The sequence below is a fragment of the Haemaphysalis longicornis genome, unplaced genomic scaffold (genome assembly GCF_048455015.1).
Source record: "Haemaphysalis longicornis isolate Haplotype H1 unplaced genomic scaffold, Haemaphysalis longicornis Haplotype H1 scaffold_10, whole genome shotgun sequence".
Lineage (NCBI taxonomy): Eukaryota > Metazoa > Arthropoda > Arachnida > Ixodida > Ixodidae > Haemaphysalis > Haemaphysalis longicornis.
Window position 1 is genome coordinate 145,987,955 of NW_027526204.1, and position 21,234 is coordinate 146,009,188.

Here is a 21,234-nt window from a genome sequence, read left to right on the forward strand (position 1 = left end):
ACAATAAAGTTTAAGTTGCTTAAAATGTTAAAGAAAACACATTAGGGAATAGACGATATTTGTGTGTGTCCCGATTTTCTTCACTTACAGACACACATGCAAATTCCCCTATGCACGAACGTACGTACGTTTGGGCACTTGTACGCGAGCGCATAAGACGAAATAGGAAGAAATAAATATTATTTTATTGTAGAGTATAGCTACTGCCTTAAGAACAAAAGGCAACTCCAAACTTTGGAGTTAAAATAGGTGAAATGGTTGCCTTAATGAACCACGACGTTAGAAGAATCCGATTGAAAGGGGAAAGGCTGAAGTAGCATTTGCGCGCTCAGTACGCTACAGGATGTGAGCAGTACATGTGTTTTCATAAAGCAATACTATGCCGATAGTATACATCATATATTTTTATATAAATATTTGCAAGGCAAAGAAAACTACGCAACACCTTACAAAACATTCAAGTACCACAAGCGCTGTAAATAAATATAAATTTTGTATGGCGATCGGCTCTTCTCTATGCTTTGTAGTTCTGCTTAACAGACGTCTGCCGTATGTCGCCACAAAGGAAGAACAACAATTCTTTTTATTTCGCGGGTTTGCTACGTGCGACAACTCTCTGCGCACCACGTCAATGAAAGCTGAAATGCCTTCGCTGTGTCAGAAACAACTCAAAGTAAGCGCACTGCTATCAGTTATATGACATCATTTTGATCAATAATACCGTGATGCAATTTACCCGCCGTAGTGGCTCAGTGGATAAGGCGTTGTGCTGCTGAGCCCAAGGACGCGGGTTCAATCCCCGGCAGCGGCGGCTGTTTTCTTCATGAAGGCAAAAGCAAGACAAAACGCCCGTAAGTTCAAGATATCGGCGCACTTTAAAGATCCGCCAGTGATCAAAATTAATCCGGAAACCTCCCCTACGGCACGCCTCATTCTTGTCTAGATTCGCGCATATTCAAATAACCCCGTAATCAAATCAATAACAATATTTAAAGTCGGTGTAAAGAGGTCGAGCTTCTCTCGCTGGTGCTTCAGAGGACGTGATTAAAGGTATATACTGGCTAAACTAATTCCCCCTCCCGTGTCACTCTCAGAGGCCGACTCCCTCAATACAACAAAGACATACAACTACCCAGGTTGTCGGCCAGTCGATAAATTCACGTGGTAACTTGAGATAGTGTGCATAACTAATCAGCCAAATAACCCAGCAGAATACATTCGTCGAGCAAAAGAGGTGGAATACAAGGGTTACATTCAAGACCCTTTCTTATTTCGCTATCGATTAAAACTAATTCTTTATAGGAACAATGTCTGCCGCCCTGGAGGGCTCTCTCATTTCATGCGTTATATTCTCACAAACATGCGTGTTCTTACTATCATTTCTTTAAATGTAGAAAAAATTAAGCTTTCGTACCGAAAGCGGGCTTGTTCCGCTTTTGGTTCCTTTCCTCACGTTTGCTCAAGGACATATCATATGCGGGAGTATCCCGGAAATGCGATATTCCGTTCCGGTACAAGCGAGATAGGTACAAGCCCGGGTACTTTCGTAACAATGATGAGTAAGCAGATGATTAGCAGCTCCCCGCCCCTAAACGAAGATGAAACGAATCACTGCACTCCTATTTGCGAAATGAATGCGTGGAACTGAGCTAAGGTAGCATTTTGCAGTAAAAAAAAATCGCGGGTCTTTCAAACATTTTTGCACTTGTGGGGCTCGAAGCCACGCCCTGTCGCTTCATGACTACGTTTTTTCCCCATCACGCTACTGATTCGAACCACCAGGTTCTAGCAGTTGCTGAAAAGAATAATAAAATTCGAAATGAACCAGTAGGCGAGCTGGGTGCGTACGGAAAGGGCCGGGCTTGTATCCACAAGAGAATGGAGCACCGCTCCGGAAACCTATGTGATGGTCGGGTACACCATATTAATTTAGACGTCCTAACCCCAGCGGCCCACAATCTTGTGCACGACAGTCAACCTCTTCTGCCAGCCGTTAGCGTAACGCTTTTGAGAGCCACCACGCAGCGGCTGTCACTGCTCCGATACACGGTGTTAAGCTGTTGGTACCATCTGGTGCTATGCTGATCTTTTAAGAGGACGAACATGCCTTCTGTTAAATGGCATCTCCGCCAACTCTCCCAGCTTCCGCCAAGGCCCCGGCCAGGCAGTTGCTACCACCGCAGAGATCAGACGGATTAGGAGCGGAGAAATCCCCAATCTCCCTCACACGGACCCACACGGACCCAATACTCCAAAAAGACCTGAGACATTCATAACGAAACAGACAAGTGAAAAATTGCGCGAAACGTAGAAAGCCTGCAGAAAGATCACTTTCGGAATCTGTGCTACAACGATTAGGAGTGTGCCTAAAATCCCCATTGTCAAACATCCGATAGCATGTGCCTGTCACTTTTTCGTTTGAAGTTAACATAATGACCAAGAAGAGTAGGCATAACATCAAAGTATTCCCCGGCTATCTTGTAAAATTGAAAATATCATGTGTTGATTTCCCTACATTGTGTATGCGCCAGAAACCAGAAACTTCTTTTTTTTCCACACTTACCGACAGGTATTCGCCGTCTTTGAAGCGAATTGCAACACTGTAGTATCCTGGGACATCCATTTTGGCATCTTCCTTAATAGAATCGGTATAAAAACCTGCTCCGGAGAAGTCAAAATACAGCGTATCTTCTGTTACTTTTGCGCCAGCGTAAACGTCTCCTAAAATTTTATGATTTGATTTCACCCTAAATTCAGAGGCCTTGGTGCTGAAATCAATAAAAATCAATGTTAGGGTGGATAGAAACCAAGGAGTCTTTATTAGAATATTTTTAGAAAACGGGCGTACGCCTCTTCAGAAACAGTACAAATAACGAGGGTGTGTAATAGAGTGCAGAATTTAATAGCGTATTTAGTGCTACGTTGCAGGCACATTTCGGTAGCTCGAAATGAATGTGAGGATTTAAAAAGCGACAGCCTATCAATTACATTTGCTACCTCTTCGGTGCTTCTGATCAATACCGTTGCTAAAGGGGGTTTCACACGACGGAAATTCCCGCAGCCGGACCGGTGACGTCACGTGACGTCAGTAGACGGTCCGGCTCGAGGAAGCATTCACATGAAGAATAAAGCGAGCAGACGACAGCGCGGACGAACGGACCATACTCTCGACTAACATCACTAAATAAGCTACGCTAAGAGTACCGCCATTTCGTGCACGCGGGAGCGCCTGGGGGCCATTTTGTTTCTGGCTTGCAGTGTTGCCATCTCTCCCAACGAAACAACCGACGGTTGTTACAGGCAGAGTGTGACCGGCCGCTCTAGAGTCTGCGCAGCAGAAAGCGATAGAGAGGAGAGGCGCCCAGAATGGAAATGGCTGCGCCCATATGTAAGAAAAACTCACTAGGTGCTGACGGACCAATGAAAATCCTGGCGGCACATAACAATGAGAGAAAAGAGTGCCGATACTCTAAAAGCCTTTATTGAGTGACGCTGTTCTCGACACGTGGGCCGTGGTGCCGGCAAAGATGGGCGCTGACCGTAAACGTCGTAGCGCGGCGATGGCCGTAGCGTTGGCCGCAATTATGAGCCGCGCAAGATTACGTGTACGTGCTGCGTGAGAACGTATATATGCAGACAGATGTAGCGCTCGCTTTGGCTGGTTCTGCGTTTCTTGAACTGCTCGCTTCACGCGCTTTTATACATTTCTCGATTTCTCGGCTTTCTGACGTAGCTACTGAAGTTGTTGCGGGCCTGCGTCACTTCTGGTTTTGGTAGCACCGCTGGGCAGGAGGTTGACGAACGCTGCCATCAGTGTTTCACCCAATCGTGTTTTTTTTTCTAACAAGTAAAATGCCCCTGGAGCGAAAGCCCCGTGCAGCAGTGTGGCCTTGCCGAAACAAGCACCATGTATCCCAAAAATGCCAACAAACGAAGACGTTGCGGCGACCTCCATACTGAAAATTTAAAGCGCAACAAATTTAGACACAAGACGAATGACACAGGGACAGGCGCTATGCCTGTGTCATTCGTCTTGTGTCTAAATTTGTTGCGCTTTAAAGGGATCCTGCTACACTTACAACCGACTATTTGGAATGCATGTTTGGATAATAAAGTCTATTGTCTCAGGAATCTCCTCCCGCAAGAAGGATTAACATCCGTTCAGTATCACCGTAGATACGCGCGATGAAAAATCGCGCATAATCGTTCCCTCTCACCTCAGCGTGGACTACGCCGCCAAGGCTGCGCGCTCTCTCCCGGAGAGGGGGGAGCCTCATGACGTTCTCTTTGGGAGCCTTCGATATGTCATGGGCCGGCAGGTTTGCTCTTTATCTCGGCAACGCGGAGTCACTCGTTTCCGGTGCGGAAGGAGCGGTGCGGCAATTCAGGCATAGTTGCCTTCATGTGGGTTATCCGACTGTTGTGTTTTCGGATACCTGCTTTCGCTACTGTGCGTTTTGTCGTGCAATGGACCCAGCTCTGCGAGCGCGGCTCGAAGCGGCGAACGCAGACATGGGTTTCGACCCGTATGCGGACACTCCTCGCCACAAAGACAGGAAAAGAGCCGGCGGCAGTCGCCCGGGGTCACCCCACCATGCCGACGACGACATGCGATGGTGCTTCGGTATCCTCGAGCATCCGACGGCGTTAGTCCGATGAGCCGCAACCAAATTTTCCGCGGCTCTGGTTCTTGGGGCACCAAATGCTTGCTCCGGTCTCTATCGCTGTCTCCACAGCCAACGACGGAACACCGTTTGCGCCTATCCTTTTCACTGCTCATTGCAAGCGCACTCACGGTGTACAGTGTACTCACGGCACACCCGCGGGAACGTTCACAGCCACAGTACGCGCCGTCGACGGAATTCCGTTTGCTCGAAACAGGGCAACTCATACGCTCTCAAGCGCTCGCGCAGACTCGCAGTACGCCATTTTTCGAAACACAAAGTGGCACAAACACCAAGCAGGTTGCCAGAGGTTGCGGCCTAGATGAGTTTAGTGCACAGCGCCACCGACGGCAGCGGATTGCACCGGAAACACGAAGGGGAAAGATCTTTTTTGCCATTTTGATCATTTAAACTGTGACGTCAACAGCACGGCCCGAGTGACGTCCCTTAGGCCATGCCAGAGCTGCATAATGAGGAAAATAGAAAGGAGGGCGTCTGGTTTTTCCGCGTCTTTCACAGCGATTTGCACGGTTACCGCTTCACGTACACGTGTAATATTTGGCTCAGGTATTCCTGGGGGTGTAATCTAAATGTCGCGCAGGTTTACTTGCACTGCTCAAAGAGTGTTACAGGTCCCTTTAAACTTTCACTATGGAGTACCAACTAGCTCGAACCCTCACGACCTCCATACGCCCGCTCCTCCGAGCAGAGAAACATGGTTGCTGGACTATCCAGCCTTGTGCGCGAAAAAGCGCAGTATTTTGCTCTACCCCCCCGCCAGAATGGCGAACGGGAATGAAGCCTCCAATAGCCAGCCCGCGTCGTCCGCGGTCCGTTCACGAGTGTCACGAATCGCTGACGTCGAATCACATCGTACGCATTCCACGGTCCGAATCAGTGATTTTGTCCGCCGTGTGAATCCCCCTTAAGGAGATCCCCACTGCATATTATTTCAATTCGTTATTAAGATATTGGTGCTGCATCAGTTGATAAAGTGAGTGTGATGAAAAGGACTTGTAGAAGCTTAGTGCTGAAGCGAAATCATTGAACAGTCTTTTGCGCGAAAACCCTGCGTCCGGTGGCGGTGGTCACAAACGAGGCGCTAAAATAAAACATAAATAATAATAAAAAAATAAAAATAATAAAGCAATTTAAAAAATCTTGGCCGCGGATCTGCTGCCTTCGCTACAAATTTTGTCGGAAGACCATAATCTTCTGCCTTCCCTCCCCGTAAATGCCTCTCTTTTCTCCCCCGCCCACCAATCACGCTCCTCGTCTGCCGTCGCGCTTCTTTCACAGCCAATTCAATTTTCCCACGTTCCACTGCTCGTGCGGCATCTCATCTGTTGTATCCTTTCGTTACTGCTCATGTCAATGTTTGTGTCCACACTTGTCCAGATCAAAGCGCATGCATCAAGTTGTTGATATTCCTTTCTTATGGGCGTGTACCCAACCAGGGTATCCGTCAAGAAATAGTGGTTGAAAAAAAAAAACTCTCTCATCCGATGACGGCTCTTGAGATGATTTGAAGTGATTACAAATATTGTTTTTCTTACGGTAAACTGAAAATTGGGGAGAAAAATATACAATAAAGGAAAGTAGTGTCGGTACATCTACGTCTCTGAAAAGAACTCTCTTAAAGGGGCCATGAGACCAAATACAAGTTTGTTTTATTCGAAAGATTTCGTGTTTTGTAGTGTCCCCAGCGCTTGTCTGGATGCAAACGATGTTTTCTTCACTGAGAAATTAATCAATTAAAGTTAAAATTTTTGCTTTCCCGCGAAATAATATGTTTCCGTGGTCTGTAGTGAAATCACAGGAACCGACGGTTTACCGTTAGTGTACCTAGATGGCGCCACCATACCATGTCAAGCCGTTTTCTGCCTCTGGTTTGTTTTTTTACCGTATTTGAAGCTGGCTTGTTTTTGTTCAGGGAGAAAATTATTGTTTTGTGAAACATAATGCTCACTCGACCAATACGGTCACGTAAGACAGCGTTGCTTGCGGCAATCGGCCAGTGTCGTAGCTAAACCAAGCATAGTGTGCGCAGTACCTACAGCAGTACGCATCCGTACTTCAATGTTTATTGTGCTTTCGTAACTTCCACTGTTTGTCCCACCATCCTTACTGGTATAAAAAGAATGTTCCCTAAATTTAAGCGCAAATAGCTCGTTCAGCAAGCTTAAAAGTTCTGCCTAATTTTTTCTGGCTTTTTCCGGCCTCCGCGAATCGCCGAGCTGGCTGGAATGACATCACAGGTTCTGTTGCGGGAAATGAGCGAGTGAGTCGCATGGCCGTTCCCTTTTTTTACTCATTATATAGCTTATTTGAGTGAAGTTTACGTTAAAAGTGGTGTCAGTATGATTCTAACGAGGCAACCTCTTGAATGAACCAAACTTGTGTTTTGTTTTCATGGCTCCTTTAGGGCAAGCAATGCTCTGGCTGCGTAGGTTGTCCTACAGACCCAGTAGTTTTTGTGATGATAGTTGTGTCCGAGATTTACGTTGCGCTTGTCCTGTCGTGCTTCTTCGGGGTAGTTCTGCTTATTGCGGTCGAAATTTTGAATAAAGTATAAAACAAATTGCCCATCAATGTAGGAGGCGACAAAGTAAGCACGTTCTAATTCCTTTCCGCTGGTTATGAATAACAAGGCATTCAAACAGCCCATGACGCACGTTTTGACTTTAATAGTTACACGTGCAGATGGAGAAATCGGCGTAGCGAACAACGGAAGGACATTTTCTGTTTTAGGCCTCGTTTAGTCTTCCGCGACAGAATAGCTTGTGGACCGAACGACCGAAATTGGACGTACTGCGCGATTATGCAAGGGATGGGTCACTTGGTACAACCGCGATGGGCGATATTTATATTTCCTCTCAGCCTAATTTCCGAAGTAATGTGCGTGCTCGGTTGTTTAAGATACCTTTTTACATCACCCAGCAGACGCCAGGAAGAACACATTTTTTTCTTGTCTACACTTTTAGAGTAGGTTGGTTGCCAGTAGAAATGTAGTATTTACGTGTCACTTACCTTTTTTCAGGAGCATAAAAGAAACCGCGCATAGTTAAACCGATGTATAGAGGAGAAGGAATTACGAATGTCTTCCAGTTGTCGTCACCAGGTGGTGCTGGGTAGATTATACCATACTGCAAACACGTACAACAAAGCTAATTAAAAACACCACAACCTGCTTTCCACTAGATGAAGTCTTCTAATTACAAGCAGACAGCTTTTTGTGTCAACGAAAGATTTGTATCTGAAGCAGTGTCCCTGATGTTTTGGTGATTCAGTGGGGAACGAAAGGGATTTTTAGATGCGAAGACATCTCATTCACTCGCCTTGTCCCTGCATCCGGCGTCGTTGTCGACGTCCACCCCTCCCCCATTCTCCTAGCTGCGCCAGCTGCGCTATCCGCCGCTCAACCCCTCTCCTCTCCGATAGCGAACACTCTGGGTGCGTTCCAATTTACCGTTTAGACAGCTTCGTTGCCGTCTTCGCGGACAGTCCGCCATGTTAAGCCCCGTTCCAATTCGAATGAAGCAGTCTTCGTTGACTGCTTCGAGGACACAGCATCGAAGTCAGCCACGATGCAGGCTACCTTCCTGTCTAAACTAATGTGACGCCAGTGCCACCTTTTTGCGTATTAATGTTGAAACAAAAGCACTTGTTCTTTTATTTAAATATTTAGCATAATTTACTAGCAATGAAGATGACTTTGTTTAACTTTTAAATTACGTAACGTTTGTAATAGCAACGGTAATATTGGTTACGAAACTTGCGGCTTGCGCAACTCAACATGTCTGCTACGACGCTGTCGTCTGAGCTGGTATTGCGTTTGCGACCGCAGCGCCGTTGCAATTTTATTCCTTTAGACGTCTAGTTAGACTGCTTCGTAGGCTGTCTATCAAGCTGTCCGCGAATTAGAACGCAACCTCTCTCGCGAGGGGCAATGGATTGGATTCGATTGGATTGGCTTGGCTTGGCTTGGCTTGGCTTGGATCGGATTGGATTGGATTGGATTTGGATTGGATTGGATTAAAGTGGATTGTGTTGGATTGTGTTGCGTCATAGCCGCGGCCGACGCACTGGCGCCGGCGCGTCTCCTCACCGTTATGAGCGCTATAAAACGCGGTGCCTGCGCCGCTCCGCTCCATCGTTCTAGCGCCGTTCCTCCACTGTCCAACGCTGCAACGTGACCCCCTATGCGTCGCATCTACACAGGGGTTCGCGCGAGGGGAGGTGGGAGTTTTTATTGCTGTGGCGTTATCACGTTACCCACTAGAGTGAACAGTAAGGTCGAGAATGCATTTACGGCCGAGCTTACACTCTAGCGACCGTTTACTGTCAAGGTAAACGGAGCGTCGATGAAAACAACAATGGAAAGCTAGTTATGTGGTGGTTGTTCCCAGTTATGAAAACTTGTTCTGGGAGCATGTTGAGGACAAGTGAGCGCCTTTAGGGATCATTTATCCTCTAACTACACTCCGTCTTAGCATTGCAACAGTCTATCAAGTTTTTCCTGGAGGCGCCATATCGTTGACACCGGAGTTAAACTTCCATTCCTCTCTTATGTTTAAGGCTTATTGCGGGGAAGCGAGAAGAACAACGCTATTTTTTTATTTTAAATGCACGAATGCAAAAAACTACGAACCTTAGTCTTTACGGTGTTTGCTTATTGTAAATTAATCACAATCAAGCATTTTTTTTCTGCAAGCGAGAAATAAACAATTTCCTCTGGCCAGCGCTCCACCGTAACTAATATCGATCGGAGTCGCTGCGGTTCAAGCTAACTTGCCTTCCCTGCCCGACCATTTTATCCACATTTAAGCGATTAACCATTATTTTTGGAATCTGTTTTTACTTTCAACCCCCTACACTCACATCAGCAAGCCTACATTATTACGTTAATTTGTTCCGTGATAATAAATTACGTCAACACACTTTGGGGTGACGCTGCAGGAGCTGCGCTTCGCCTGCTGTGTGAATTACGTTTTTGAAGGGGGCCATGTAGAAAAGTGCAAGTTTGCAATATACGGAATATTTGGAGTTTTATAGTGCCCCCAGGACTTGCCCGTCCACAACCGTTGTTTTTTCACTGCGAAATTAAACAATCTAATGCCAAATTCCATTTCACCCTCCACATTCTGCGTTTCGTGACGTCGACAATGACATATCGAGGGCGCGTATACACAACATCAGTGCGTAAATGGACTAAGGCTGCCATCCACGACAAAAAACATTTTTTGTCAGCCTGGTAACTATCTGCGTTCATAGAGGGCGTAGCGATATCGCTAAAGAACCAGCTTCCGCACACGTTTTCTTTTGTCTCACCTAACTTGTGCCTGGCTTATTGTTACCGTCTATAGTAATCATGTCGTAAAATATTGTGCATAATTACACAGGAAGTGTCACTTAGGTGGGAGTGCGCTTATGCCAGTTAGCGAGTGTAGTGTTAGACAACACTGTCGCATGCAACGGCTCTGCACCTTCGGGCGGCCTAGTGCGCTGTACGCACTAGTGCTTGTTAGTATACATGTTTGTTTGGGAATTCCATTAGTTAGCCTAACATCCTTACTGCTATAAAAAGGATGTACACTAAATTTTAGGTTCAATATTTTGCTATGCCAGCTTAGAGTCCCTGTGTAACCTCTCTAGTGTGCTTTGGATTCTGCTGGATTAAGCCAATCGCAACTGCCCATAAAACGTCATAGGATAAGTGCGAAAAAGTAGCCAGGGTGTCGCATAGTTAATCGCATTTTTCTTGATTATACTGCTATTTTAGTGAAGTTTATGGTAAAGGCATGTGCCTGTTATTATAACGAGGCGATAAGTCGAATGAACCAAGCTTACATTTTGTATTCACGGCTCCTTTAATTGACGGTGGTATGATGAGTAGCGTTCCATGTATTTAGATATCCGTTAACAAGAACACTCAGGGCTACACGTGTTGTCTAATCGTGCGGACGTCTAGAGTGGGATACGTAGGCAAGCAAACATCCTAGTGCGCATGCTATTTAGCATGCGATGACGACCACAGTCGCCCGCCGTTAAAAAATTGGGCCCATCTCCCCATGAGGTGGGACTCGAGTAAATGCGTCGCGTAGGGGGTGGTAGTGGGGTGGTAGTGAATGTGTTAATTATTATTGCTTATTACTATTAATTATTATTATTTCTTTCATATATTAATTATTACTTTCGTGATTTTGCGACTCGAGTCCCCCCTCGTGGAGAGATGGGCCGAATTTTTCTTTTTTTTTGACGCAAGAAGTGAAGGCAAGGAGTAGGTTGTTGTAAGTAGTTATTTATTTATTTGTTGCTGTTGTCGTTGTATTGGACGCTGAGAACGACGGCTTCGTGGTCGCTAAAGTGTACTGTTAAGGGGTCTTTAAGCAGTGGTCGTGCGTTGCAGCAAGTGGTGAAGACGAGATCGATGCAACTGCTGCCGTGGATCAGCAGCTTCTTGCCGTAGTTTGAATGAGTCAAGGATATGAGGCGCGTTCGCACCCTTTGATTCTGTGTCGCTTTTGTGGCGCAGTGGGAAGAGCACCATATACCTCGCGTTCTGCCCACGGGGTCGTGGGATCGAAACCAGGCGCCGATAACTATTATTTTTTTTATATAGTGTAGGGGGAGGGGTGCGGACCTGTTGTTGAGAGCGAGGAGGGTAGCGTGATGCGGGAGAGGAGGAGTAGGGGAGAGGGCGCACCTGCGCGCTGAGCTGTTGCGGACAGACGGCGGACGCTACATGTGAGTTAAAGAAATGCTCTGGATTTAAAACATGATTTCAACCTTAAGCTTCTACGTCCTATTATTGGCGACATGTATCTTAACCTTTGAGGGTCGCTTTTTTTCGCCAAACGCGACCCCCCATGGTCGATCTTTGTTGTTGCTGATTTAAATTATTCTGGTGAATCTATTTCGAGAAAAAATTGTAATTTCTTTAGCGTGACCATAAAGTGAAAAAAATCGCTTGTGTTGTTACATACAAGTGATTTATTCATGAGTAACACAAAAAAAATCTCAATAAAAAAAATCGAATCAGATGGACAACAATTTCGTGATCGCAAAAAGCGGGAAGCGCCAGGGGGAGGATACCGAAACCAACCGCTGCGGGCGGGCGCGCGGCCGGATGCGCGAGCGATAGACGGCGCACTGCTCCTATAAAATACAAAAAAACAACTTTCACCTCCCCTCGCGGGAACCTCTGCGTAGATGCGACGCATAGGCGGAGCGGCGAAGGGACCGCGTTTTATAGCGCGCATAACGTTTAGGGGACTGCGTAAGCAGGTCCCAGTCGATGACGACGTTGGCGTACTTCTAAAGCGGCGTGGACTCCAGGTGTTTGAGCCAAGCGTGGATGTTGCTTCGCCGGAGAACGGAACACCGGTTATATGCGCAGCGCACCCGAAGGAGAGGAAACCGCAGAAGAGAGAGTACTGCACATGCGCCGGCCCCAGCACGTCTGCCGCGGCCATGACGCAACGTGCCACGGCTATGATGCAACACAATCCAACACAATCCACTTTCATCCAATCCAATCCAAATCCAATCCAATCCAATCCAAGCCAAGCCAAGCCAAGCCAAGCCAAGCCAAGCCAGGCCAGGCCAAGCCAAGCCAAGCCAAGCCAAGCCAAGCCAATCCAATGCCCCTCGCGAGAGAGTGTTCGCTATCGGAGAGGAGAGGGGGTGAGCGGCGGAGAGCGCAACTGGCGCGGCGAGGAGAATGGGGGAGGGGCGGACAACGCCGACAACGACGACGACGCCGGAGGGACAAGGCGAGTGAATCAGATGCTCTGCATCTAAAAAACGAGAAAAAAGCATCATCAGTTTCACAGGCGCCCTTGGTCTGTGGCAGGCGCAATAAGCGAGAGGCGCCCGGGCGCCCGGTGGGCGATACTCAGCGCGCCCCCTTGTTACCGGATGCGCAAGCGATGGCCGGCACGCCGCTGAAGTAAATCATAAAAAAATAAAGAGAAGAGCCATCGGCTCAAGGAGAAAATGTGACGTATTTCCTCAGTGTGGCAGCATATGCCAAGAAAGAGAAGTTTGAGAAAAAGGCGGGTTTTTTAAACATCCACACGATGACGTACATATCCGTTATTGACCATTTTGAAGGTTTTTGCAGAGGACGTATATGCACTTCCGTGACCCTTAAAGGGTTTTAAGCGTATGAGTAGATTTTCGAATAAAACACGTCTAAAACCTAAACATCGCCCGCTTTCTTTTTAGGTATGCAGTTTTGGTACTTTTATTTTAAGCATTTTCAAACTCGCAGACCCTAAAAAATGTGCTTGCATGATTCTGACTCGCGCAACCATTGTCAACGAATTTTAATAAATGTCGATTAGTCGTGATGTCTGAAGTGCTGGTTTGACGATATGCCCATTCAAAAGCATGAACTCCAAGCGTGATAAACTTTTTTCTGCTTCGTGACACTCGTACCTCACAAAACGATCGTGCCACTAATGAGCTCCAGAAATTTATTGTGGTCGCGGCTGCTGCGCCAGCAAGTAGTGACATTCGCTTACCGGAAAGTTGACGTGCAGGCCTTTGTTTTTTTCTATCTGGGCTTTGTACTTCAGCAAATCCAAGGGCATTGGCTCGTGGGGATTGAACGCCGACATCACGGGAATTCACTGATCAAAGCGGGAATGTTCGTTATCTGAGGAGTTTTGCCGGATGGCAACACGAGGGCAGCTGGACCGCGCTGAAGTCGAGGTGTAGAAGCGGTGCCCTGGAGCAGAATCGCTACACAAAGCAGCGAAACAATTGTGCTGCGCAATGCTCCCAGCTGCCACTAATGCTCTTCATTGCAAGACCCCACATAAACAACTTTGTGGCACCGAGGTAACCTCCGGTAAAAGACGATTCCCAGAAACATAACTTGGTGTCGACCGTAAACAATACGAGAAAAGAATGCGCTGAAACTGGCTCCATACGAGCCTCACCTTGGCGCCGCTCTCTAGCGTAGCCTAAGTAACTCACACAACCACCCATTAATTCACGTTATCTATGCGCTTCTATTGCGCATGCTTGAAGGCCGATTGGAAATCATTTTGTTTAGAATTGGAAAAATGGCTCCCGCGGAGAAAACATTGTTACGTTCGCGGAAAAGTGTATCAGGTTCGCATTAGTATGACGGGACATTTTTGTAGTACCCCCTTCACTGAAGACATCTAACCGTTCTGCGCACTTTTCAATCAACTCACTAAAGCTACAGTAAAACAGACAAACAGAAGGTCACAGTTTGCTCGCAGAGCACTACCTGATACATTTCACAACAGAAAAAAAAATGGCTCCAATCCACGCTGGGAAGGTGGTTAAAAAGCAAAGCGGTGATTAGAAAGCAAATTTTGGTGTGTCTATGTCTGTCTGTCTGTCTGTCTGTCTGTCTGTCCCTCTGTCTGTGACTCGAGTCAGCCACGCGGCCAAAGTAAAATTGACATTGGGCAATAGTCTTATATACTCAACCACATGTAAACGTCTAAGCCCGGTTTACATGTTCATACTTGTCAGCTTCGTTGAACAAGAACAAGACATCACGCAAATATAAGACAGGAAATTAGTACACAAGAAATATTAGCAGTGTTCCTTTATTAAAAAATTCATGGTTGCTTGGTTTTTCGATAGCGAATGATATTCTACATCCACTACAGAAAACCGCCGCCTATTGGCAGCATACAAAAAATCACGCGGAAACATGCAACGAAAGGTTCCACTAGCTAGGTTCCACTTTCTGCTTGGAACGCACGTGGAGCACGGCCACGCGGCTCTAGAAACCTTCTAGTCGGCCGCCTCCATTTACGCGCGTCTCCGCCGTACTGCAGCGCTGGCAACGAGAAACCCGGCCTGTAGCAGTGGAACGCGGTAAATTCAAATCACGACATTTGCAACAAAAGGAGCAGATACGCGGCCAAATTTTTTTAGGCACAGTCTGCCTGGTTTGAGCGGACAACCAATATCATCGGTCACGTGAACAACTGGTTACTTATGTAATTTGTTCTGGCGGTGTTTATAGAAGGGTTCATTTTGCTGACACATCGAAAGATGGCGCCATATGCAAGATAAGTTCCACCGAAAGAGGCCGTCCGGGTAAGTGGGCCTTTCCCACTCAGTTAGAGATATTGATACCAGACATTGATGATGATCATTGGAAACTGGCACTGATGATGATCAGAGGATCACCTGAACGTAGAGCGTGAGCGATATAATGATGACTGCTGAGACGGAGCCTCTCGCAGTGACATAGTATGTCACGTGTGGATCGACCGCATATCCCATCCCACTAATTAGCACCAGACGACCATTTTTTCCCGATTCACACCTTGGAAACAGAACTTGTATTCGTATGGTCATTTTGGGGTAAGGCTGTTTGCTTTTATTTTACATTTGTTATTGACGCTAGAAAGCTACACAAATTTTGACTGTGCTTTCAAACAGGTGCATGTTTGCTTCGCAAAAAACCCCACAATTATATAAATTTGGGAAAATCACGCTTTGGGATAACGATTCCTTCTCCAGCTATGTAATTTCACCACACCGGTCAGGTTTAATAAAATCGCGGTTTTATTTGGCGTATCGGAAACGTATAGCTGACGGTAAGGTATAATTTCTTTTATTTATAGTGGCGCCGTTGTGGATATGCGCACAGCGTTTTCTTTTCGCTTGGCTTATGGCAGGATGGATATAATACCAGTGGGAGTCGTCTTTTTCCCCGCTTGAAGCCTGAGCGGGCGAACGATCATTCGTATGGTCATTCAGTGGTATAGAGGCTTCCTCTATATTCACTAATATTTTATTGCGTCAAGCTCAGGCTCCACATATTTTGGTAAAAATATCAAATAGGAGCATTTGTTTTATAGCAAGCAATTTGTTTATTTCTACAAATGTGGAAAGTTTGGGTTGGAAAACCAATCGGTTTTTTATCTACAACTTCTACGCACGAATGCCAAAAGACTAAAAGATCTCGTTTCTATTCTACGCATCAGACGAGCGTATCTTTCCTCCAGCAATAAACTCTTTTAGTTATAGGGGTGCTATTGCGGAGCTGCGCTATAAATATTTGTTACCGTATAGTTTATGGCACGCAAGAATTGATGGCGTTGGCATCGTTTTTTTCTCCGGCTGATACCGGGGTGTCCAAAAATTCGCTGCTTTAGTTGGAAATAACTTTACTACTAATTAACGCTTGAACAAACGTCTTGAAGGAGATGAATACTAGTACATTTATTTATATGAAAATTCGAGCACCCACGTAACGGCAAAGCGTATTTTACAGCTGTTTAAGGCCGTTGTAGGGTACAGTTGTTTTGTCCTGCAGGGTACTGTTGTTTTTGGCGGCTAGCCCACGCCAACAAACGCAGCATCCGGAATGTCTGGTATTGGTTCTGTGTTTTAACGCCCTTTCTTTGTTCTTTTTTTGGCGCCTTTATTTCAACTGAGATCAGCGTTTCATCAGATGTTTTTTCTTGGTACTGCATTGCGGCATTCTGATCTTTGTACACTCCGCAATGGGAGGAAATATGGGGTTGTTGCGGCATTTGTCAAAGTGGCCTGAACTGTATCAGAGCTGCCCATGTTTGTTTTAAACAACGAGAAGTTATCCCCTTGCGTATAATTCGGCCCGACCAACTAGTGGTGCTGTTATCAGTATGCCAACCTCAATGTTGTAAGCGGCGGCTATTTCTTGCTGACCTTGATGCAGCAGCGTCCTCTTTTGCTCTATGTGAACGCTTATGCATGCTAGGTGAGTTTAACAATAATACTCTTCGCCTACAATAAATTTATTAGCACATTAACTTGATCCTATATCTGAGCTGTTCATGGAATACTTCAAAAACCAACAAATGAGTAATTTTTATGAGAACAGCTGGTAACGTCCCGCATTGACCACAATAAAATCCGATAGGTCACCTAGAGTCGCAATTAGCTTCTGCACAACCTGAGTGTGCGGACCACTACTTTGTCTGCTGTAGTTTACCACAATTGTTTAGACCACGTTCAGTAGCACATGGTGGAAAAGTTATCTCTCTTATCGGTCGCAGGAAGTTCGACAGGCGAGTAGGCCAGTATGATTGGGCTCACTTTTCAAAGCAAAATTTTCGACCTCTACCAGCCAATGGTTCCTTCGTGGCGTGTGGTACAAACACTCACAACGTGACTGTGGAGGGAAGGGCAGCTTTCACTCATGGAGTACACTGTAGATGGCGCGGCGAATTTACCCAGCGTTTCCCGCGCGCTCCCAACGGCTTGCGCATCGGCGCGACTCGGATTTGTCGTCTGCTTTAGCGATGGTTGTTCTGGTCCTGTTTAGGCGCAGCTTCGCGTCCATTGCGCGCAACCTTTGCACGAGGCCAGATTGTGTAAGTGGGAGAAAAAATAGAGGGCAGCTTTTGTAAGCGGTCGTTGCGTTGACATCAAGGACATCTACAATTCGTTTCCTTACAACGACCTTGTTAAATGCATCGAAGGGAGCGTTCACTCCTTCCGAGTAGTGACCTCCCAAAACAGCACTGGTGTGGCTGTAAAAACGTTTTCTAGAACTCTTGTAAATTTACCGAAAGTCAACCTATGGAGAATGAGATGGCGACATCTTCCTTCAAATGTAACGAGTGTGTATCGGGTCATGCATTTCCCCCATAGTCAGTGTCTTATTCTTGGCAGCTAAGAGCGGGAATGTCCCGGCGTTGTAAGAAAGGTCCGAGGCCAATCGCGTCCTCCGCTATGTGGACAATTTCCACGTTCATATTTTGCTAATGGGTTATTTCCACATGAATGTCCAAAACGCTGTAAGTGTTTTCATCGCGTTTGAAGCCGCTGATAATCAGAAATGAAATTTCTGAATGCAGCGGGCTAACGTTCCTGGACCTCTATCGTAATGTTTCCTCCACGCATTTCTGCAGGGAATACGAACATCTAGAAATGAATCTATTCCTCTCGCATTCTTCAAATCACTGAAAACTAGGATGACAACACGTGTGCCTGAAAAACGCCCAAAAATTCTTGCCTTCCCAATGCGATCATAGTATAAAGCGAAAACACGCCGCGAAAACATCCCGCGGAAGTTCTTTCTCCTGTGGCGAAAAAGCTCCTAGGCGACGTGAGGCGTTTGTTCAGAAATAATCTACCCGATGGTAAGACGAAGAAGAAACATGCAGAAAAAAGAACAAATCGTGGTGGGGCTAACGTGAACCACTTGTCTCCTAGATTCGAGCACATCGGTGCACGCAGCAAGGTAAACGTGCTTGTTTCCACTCCCGAAAAGCTTTCAAAGTTTTGCGAAGGAACGTACCCCTTGCCAAAGCGGAAGAAGAACAGCACTTTCAACCGCAAAAACAAGTTCGTTGCGTGCGCCGAACATGTGGTGAACGTCATGCCTCTTTCAGGTGGTCACAAATACGTAGGGCCAACATCACAATGGTTCCACGTAGGTTGCGCGAGCATCGACGAAACGTGAGGAATAGGTACACGAGGCTGCTTAGTTACATTGCACGAAATTCAAATGCACTGATTGTTTTAACGCGACTGTGATAATAGCAAAGCACAAAAACCAACGCCCCAAGAGAACACTGAAGCAGCGGAAATGATTGTTCTTGGTCACCCTTGCACAAGCGCGCCGACTTTGAGTGTATGAACCAATAAAATTGCATACTTTGCCTCCGAATAATTCCAAATCGACCTCACCGTGTTCTCTTTGGTCTTTGTACAGAGTTATGTGTCTTTTTTAGGGGGGGGGGTGCCGTACCACGTGACTCACATGCGTCGGTGGCTGCCTCTTGTTATCTGTGCTTGAGAGCACGCGCTTCGATCACGCGAGGGACGTTAGTATAGGTTCGATAATGTAATCTGTTGCGGATGTGCGCAGGTTTCGTGACTATATATGAACGTTTTCAAGAATAATGGTTAGTTAGAAATTGCTCTTACCCCTGTTGCCCTTTCTTGTCCTTTGTGTAATTTTGTGCTTTTTACTCGTCAACCCTTTGCAGGTGTTTACTCGATTTAGGTGGTGCCGGTTTTAACTATACCTAAACTTTTTACGGCTGCTTATTGTTTGTAAAGATTGTTTACACACGTTTTTGGTGAATACTACTGATTTACCTGGAGGTGCTCTAACCATAAAGAGACGAACAAATATTTCTCAGAAACTCCAGGGAAATGTACGTTAGTGCACTGGTATAACGCACACAGTCGTCAGTTTCTCCAGTCTGCCCGTAATTACTTGTGTCACCTCGTGGCATAAATAATAAAGAACACTATCCAAACAACAAAACTCTGCAGTACACCGGAAGGAACTGTAGCAGACTGTAATTTTTCGTAACTAAACGTTATGTATTGGGACGCTAAACTATATATTCAGCTGTTGCAGGGACGGTTCTGTAAAAAATAATGTTTTTTCAGAGCCTGATTTGTAGCTTTTGTGGCAAACCACATCGAATGGTTTTACTAAAATGTATGAAGATGGCATCCACCTTAATTGTATTAATCAGAGCAAAAAGAATGTCACGAATTATTCAATGATCGTAGTAGTAGTTGAAAAGCCCGATTGGAAATCAAGCTGACACTCAAGCAGTTTGAGTGTATCCCCTATCTGCTTAAAAATAATGCGGAGGGAAGGATAGTTTGCTAAAAACTGGATCATGCGGCTGCCATGTGGGTTCTCAGTCACAATATTCTGTATCAAACCATTCCTCTTGCACAAAGAACATTTGTCGCTGCATCCTATTCAACAATAACCGCACTGCTAGAGTCACAACGACAAAGACTACATTGTCTTCACCTTGTTTACCGCTTCGTCTGAGTGTTTTGTCTTATTGTCTTTTCATAGATGCATAGGCACGCGCATTTTAACAGCGCACCTGTTTCGATAGCCGCATAACGCTCTTCTCAATTAGATCAATACCCTAATAAAACAATAAGACATTGTCGCACGACCACCTCACTTATGCATTTCTTCGCATTTCTTCGCATTACGGCCGATGACTGCAATCATTGTCCCAGGGACATTGCACAGGTGTCAATTTTCTTTTTCGTCATGCTTTCCAAGCTCTTTATTGGGCGATAGCTGAGCATGATTGATAATCCAGGTACATGGTAATGAATAAGCGTTAACTTATTTTAATCAGTTGTACATAAGTACAAGAACTACCCATCAACATATGGAAATTAAAAAAACGCTGGCAGAGTATTTATCTCCAGATATTGGTGACAAATTATCTTTTTTTAGGTTTTGAAGTAATTTTAATGTTAAAGGATTTGAAAATCGGGGTCTGAGAAAAGAAAAGTCCCACCTCCTCTCGCGGGAACCCCTGTGTAGATGCGCGCATAGGCGGAGCGGCGAAGGGACCGCGTTTTATAGCGCGCATAACGTTGAGGGGACTGCGTAAGCCGGTCCCAGTCGATGACGACGTTGGCGTACTTGTAAAGCGGCGTGGACTCTAGGTGTTTGAGCCAAGCGTGGATGTTGCTTCGCCGGAGAACGGCACACCGGTTATATGCGCAGTGCGCCCGAAGGAGAGGAAACCGCGAAAGAGAGAGAGTACTGCACATGCGCCGGCCCCAGCGCGTCTGCCACGGCTATGACGCAACACAATCCAACACAATCCACTTTAATCCAATCCAATCCAAATCCAATCCAATCCAATCCAAGCCAAGCCAAGCCAAGCCAAGCCAAGCCAAGCCAAGCCAATCTAATTCAAGCCAATTCAATCGAATCCAATCCAATGCCCCTCGCGAGAGAGTGTTCGCTATCGGAGAGGAGAGGGGGTGAGCGCCGGAGAGCGCAGCTGGCGCGGCGAGGAGAATGGGGGAGGGGCGGACAACGCCGACGGCGACGCCGGAGGGACAAGGCGAGTGAATCAGATGCTCTGCATCTAAAAACGTTTTTTACAATTAGGTAATTCAAAATGCATTCTTGTGCCCCTTCATAATATAACGCATACCTCATCGTTGCTGACAAACGACACAGGGACCCAGACAGCATGGGTTTATACAGACGCCGCCGAATATGCCAGAAGGGGGGCCATAACCGCCGTGATTACAGCAACGGTGAAACACCTCACTAGCATAAACTTGCCCTTAACAACGACTACCCAGGCGGAGGAACCGGCCATTGCTCTGCCCGTCTCCCTGACAAATGCCGGTACCGTTATTACGGACCCGCAACAGGCTTGCCGAAACTTCCTTCATCGTATAATTTCCAAGACGGGTAAGGACAGCCTGTTGCAAAATCCAAGCGAACGAAAAGTGACGATTGTTGGGACGCCAGCCTACTCAATCCTCCAGGGCAACACGACCGCCCACGACATCGCCCGAGATCTATCCCGCCAGGCGGCACGAGGGTGTTAGAAACTGCGTGTCTTTTGGTTACATATCAAGACATAACGGGGTAGTATAAGTGCTAAAGATTGATCTATACCCCGGTCATGAACCTCTAGCCAAAAGGCAGGAGCACTGCTTCCGGCTCCTCCTTACAAATACGTTCCCTCATCCGGCAAAACTTCACTTGCTCCATCCCACGCAGTACTTCCCGCTGTGCATATTTTGCGCTGCCCCGGGCACCCTGTACCCCAAG